General features: G+C 37.9%; 1 non-coding gene across 1 annotated transcript; it reads right to left on the bottom strand.

Annotated features, from left to right (window-relative positions):
- Positions 1-453: 453 nt before the first annotated feature.
- LOC140849812 (U6 spliceosomal RNA) lies at positions 454-560 on the bottom strand. The gene has a single exon (XR_012132001.1). It is a non-coding gene; the product is annotated as a U6 spliceosomal RNA (small nuclear RNA).
- Positions 561-5,059: the final 4,499 nt, after the last annotated feature.

Here is a 5,059-nt window from a genome sequence, read left to right as displayed (position 1 = left end):
TTGTCAAATGCTTTTTCAGCATCTATGGAGATGATCATGTGATTTTTGTCTTTCTTTTTGTTGATGTGGTGGATGATGTTGATGGACTTTTGAATATTGTACCATCCTTGCATCCCTGGGATGAATCCCACTTGGTCATGGTGTACAATCCTTTTGATGTATTTTTGAATTTAGTTTGCTAATATTTTGCTGAGTATTTTTGTATCTATGTTCATCAGGGATATTGGTCTGTAGTTTTCTTTTTTGATGGGGTCTTTGCCTGGTTTTGGTATTAGGGTGATGTTAGCTTCATCAAATGAGTTTGGGAGTATCCCCTCCTCTTCTATTTTTTGGAAAACTTTAAGGAGAATGGGTATTATGTCTTCCCTGTATGTCTGATAAAATTCCAAGTTAAATCCATCTCCCCTGGGGGTTTTGTTCTTTGGTAGTTTTTTTTTTGTTTGTTTGTTTGTTTTTAATATGGAACGCTTCACGAATTTGCGTGTCATCCTTGCGCAGGGGCCATGCTAATCTTCTCTGTATCGTTCCAATTTCAGTATATGTGCTGCCGAAGTGAGCACTCTTTGGTAGTTTTTTGATTACTGCTTCAATTTCGTTGCTGGTAATTGGTCTGTTTAGATTTTCTGTTTCTTTCTGGGTCAGTCTTGGAAGGTTGTATTTTTCTAGGAAGTTGTCCATTTCTCCTAGGTTTCTCAGCTCGTTAGCATATAGGTTTTCATAGTATTCTCTAATAATTCTTTGTATTTCTGTGATGTCCGTCATGATTTTTCATTTCTCGTTTCTGATACTGTTGATTTGTGTTGACTCTCTTTTCCTCTTAATAAGTCTGGCTACAAGCTTATCTATTTTGTTTATTTTCTTGAAGAACCAGCTCTTGGTTTCATTGATTTTTGCTATTGTTTTATTCTTCTCAGTTTTATTTATTTCTTCTCTGATCTTTATTATGTTCCTCCTTCTGCTGACCTTAGGCCTCATTTGTTCTTCTTTGTCCAATTTTGATAATTGTGGCATTAGACCATTCATTTGGGATTGTTCTTCCTTTTTTAAATATGCTTGGATTGCTATATACTTTCCTCTTAAGACTGCTTTTGCTGTGTCCCACAGAAGTTGGGGCTTAGTGTTGTTGTTGTTGTTTGTTTCCGTATATTGCTGGATCTCCATTTTGATTTGGTCATTGATCCATTGATTATTTATGAGCGTGTTGTTAAGCCTCCATGTTTTTTTGAGCCTTTTTGCTTTCTTTGTACAGTTTATTTCTAGTTTTATGCCTTTGTGGTCTGAAAAGTTGGTTGGTAGGATTTTGATCTTTTTGAATTTACTGAGGCTCTTTTTGTGGCCTAGTATGTGGTCTATTCTGAAGAATGTTCCATGTGCACTTGAGAAGAATGTGTATCCTGTTGCTTTTGGATGTAGAGCTCTGTAGATGTCTATTAGGTCCATCTGTTCTAGTGTGTTGTTCAGTGCCTCTGTGTCCTTACTTATTTTCTGTCTGGTGGATCTGTCCTTTGGAGTGAGTAGTGTGTTGAAGTCTTCTAGAATGAATCCATTGCATTCTATTTCCTCCTTTCGTTCTGTTAATATTTGTTTCAGGTATGTTGGTGCTCCTGTGTTGGGTGCATATATATTTATAATGATTATATCCTCTTGCTGGTCTGAGCCCTTTATCATTATGTAATGTCCTTCTTTGTCTTTTGTTACTTTCTTTATTTTGAAGTCTGTTTTGTCTGATACTAGAATTGCAACACCTGCTTTCTTCTCTTTGTTGTTTGCATGAAATATCTTTTTCCATCCCTTGACTTTAAGTCTGTGTATGTCTTTGGATTTGAGGTGAGTCTCTTGTAAGCAGCATATTTTTTTTATCCATTCTATTACTCTGCTTTTTTATCCATTCTATTACTCTGTGTCTTTTCATTGGTGCATTCAGTCCATTTACATTTAGGGTGATTATTGAAAGGTATGAACTTATTGCCATTGCTGGCTTTAGATTTGTGGTTACCAAAGGTTCAGGTTTAGCTTCTTTACTATCTTGCTGTCTAACTTAACTCGCTTGTTGAGCTATTATAAACGCGGTCTGATGATTCTCTATTTCTCTCCCTTCTTATTCCTCCTCCTCCCTTCTTCATATGTTGGGTGTTTTGTTCTGTGGTTTTTTTTAGGAGTGCTCCCATCTAGAGCAGTCCCTGTAGGATGCACTGAAGAGGTGGTTTTTGGGAGGCAAATTCCCTCAACTTTTGCTTGTCTGGGAATTGTTTATTCCCTCCCTCATATTTAAATGATATTCGTGCTGGATACAGTAGTCTTGGTTCGAGGCCCTTCTGTTTCATTGCATTAAGTATATCATGCCATTGTCTTCTGGCCTTGGTTTCTGTTGAGAAGTCTGATGATAGCCTGATGGGTTTTCCTTTGTAGGTGACCTTGTTTTTTCTCTCTGGCTGCCTTTAATACTTTATACTTGTCTTTGATCTTTGCCATTTTAATTATTATGTGTCTTGGTGTTGCCCTCCTTGGGTCCCTTGTCATGGGAGTTCTGTGTACCTCTGTGGTCTGAGAGGCCATTTCTTCCCCTAGATTGGGGAAGTTTTCAGTAATTATTTCTTCAAAGACACTCTCTATCCCTTTTTCTCTCTTCTTCTTCTTCTGGTATACCTATAATGCGTATATTGTTCCTTCTTGATTGGTCACTCAGCTCTCTTAAAATTCTTTCATTCCTGGAGATCCTTTTATCTCTCTCTGCATGAGCTTCTCTGCGTTCCTGTTCTCTGTTTTCTAGTCCATTAGTGGTTTCTTGCATCTCGTCCATTCTGTTTTGAAGTCCTTCCAGAGCTTGTTTTATTTCTGTATTCTCCTTCCTTAGTTCTTGCATATTTCTCTGCAAGTCCATCAGCATGGTTATGACTTTTGTTTTGAATTCTTTTTCAGGAAGACTGGCTAAATATATCTCCCCAGGTTCCTTCTCAGGGGAAGATGTAGCAGATGCCAAAGCTGTCTGGGTTAGTCTTGTCTGCATCATATTTTTTTGCCTTTTCATGTTGACAGGTGCTATTGACTGTCAGCTAGGAGGGCCAAACTCTTCACTTGCTCCTGGCCTTTCTTTATTGGGACAACTGCGACCCCTAGTGGCTTGTGTTGTGTAATTGCATGTAGGCTGGGTCTTTGTGTCTTGCCCTGCCGAAGTGTAGGAATTTTCCTTTCTGCCTTTCTGTGGGCGTGTTTTGCCTTAGGCTATTTCTCTGCTTCCGCAGCGCCCAGAGGGGTAATGAACAGGGGGTGCTGTTTGGCTGTTTACCTCCGTGAGGTGTCTCAGAGCTGTTGCCCAGGATGTTAGTGCTCCTGGTTTTCCCTGTAATTTCCAGCCACTGGGTTGTGACCTGTGTTGTTTCCGTCTAGCTGTTAAATCCCTGTCCCTTTAAGACTTTCAAAAAGCCCTTGCTTTTCTTTGTCACAGGGGCATCAGCTTCAGCACCCGCTCAGAGGTCTTGCTGCCCTATTTCCCTTCTTTCCAGCCCTCCACGCATGCACTGTGTCTGCGCTCTGATGCGGGTGGCTGGGACTGGGTGTTTAGCAGTCCTGCGCTCCCTCTCCCTCCCGCTGGGAGCTGGGGGGAGGTGTGCTCGGGTCCCCCTGGGCCAGGGCTTGTATCTTACCCCTTTCACCAGGCGCTGGGTTCTTGCTGGTGTAGATGTAGTCTGGCTGTTGTCCTGTGTCTTCTGGTCTCTCTTTTAGGATTAGTTGTATTTGTTGTATTTTCAAAACTATATATTTTTTTGGGAGGAGATTCCCACTGTCCTACTCATGCCGCCATGTTGGCTCCGCGCCCCCCTATTTTTGAGTTTACATGTCATGTATTATATGTATACAAAGGATATGGTTTATAATGTATCTTCATGGAAGACAACGTATTTCTTCAATAGAAGATATTTAAATGTTTTTTCTGAAACTTTGAAACAATATGACATCTTGGCATACTTAACCTTTTCAACATAAATTATGGCTTGAAATTTGTTTATTTCTGCTCTGCTCTTCACATATCAATTGGTTTCAAAGTTAAAGTCCATTATACTGTAGAGAAAATAATTGAGAATTTTAGATCAGAAACAAGTTGGTTATTCCTACTAGAGAAATGGAAAAACGACATGGACTCTAAATACTTGATAGATGAATGCTTCGAAGCCTTTGTATCATTTAATGACTTTAGGGATTGTAGTGGACATAGCTCTGTGGGCAGTGTATTATATACTTTCACCAGGGAATATTGGTCATCTAATTTGCTGTCAGCAAAAAACACTTTAAACTCTATTGAACATGATATTTAGTGTTCACTGAACATCCCAGTGAATCAGTTTCTAAACTGAATTTATATGTAATTTGTAAATGACTTGTTTAATTCTATTGTTTTCATTGAAGGCTAAAGCATTTTCCCCCAAAGGATTTTCCTTCAAATTATACACATTGAGTGAAGACTAGTGTTCATTATGCCAAATTTCCAATCATTTATTTCTAATATACATAAAAGTGATTTCCTTAAAGTGAAAAAAATACAGAAATGTGCTTCTAAATTTGTTGTACTGCAATTATAGGAACTAATTGTAGATAAATGAAGATTTTTGTGACTTGGTTTCTGTCATGTTATTAATCTCCTATATTCATGTTGATTGTATTTATAACCTTTCAATCAAGTCATGTTGCATAATTTAATTTTAAATGGCTTGTGGAAATTTATTTAGTGTTTAGAGGCTATTAACATACATCAGTTTGCATAACAGTATGTTTTGTAGGTAGTCAATTCAAGTAAATGAAATTTTTTAAGGGTATTGTGTGTACACTGATTTACTCCTGTGTAAATTAAAAAGAAAGTCTGAAGATGATTGTTGAGCAAACCAGAAAGGACTCTTATAAGAAATACAATAAATTTTTTTAGAGTGGTGCAAAATCTTAGTCTTTAAAACCTTGGAAACACTAAATCAATCTTCAGATAATTAATACAGTCTATTTCATGACTGTTTTGCACTACAGATATCTAATAACACAATGTTAATCTGAAAGAGCTCTTAGGAATAAA

Source organism: Manis javanica, chromosome 5 (assembly GCF_040802235.1).
Source record: "Manis javanica isolate MJ-LG chromosome 5, MJ_LKY, whole genome shotgun sequence".
Classification (NCBI taxonomy): domain Eukaryota; kingdom Metazoa; phylum Chordata; class Mammalia; order Pholidota; family Manidae; genus Manis; species Manis javanica.
This window is presented reverse-complemented; position numbering and strand designations above follow the sequence as displayed.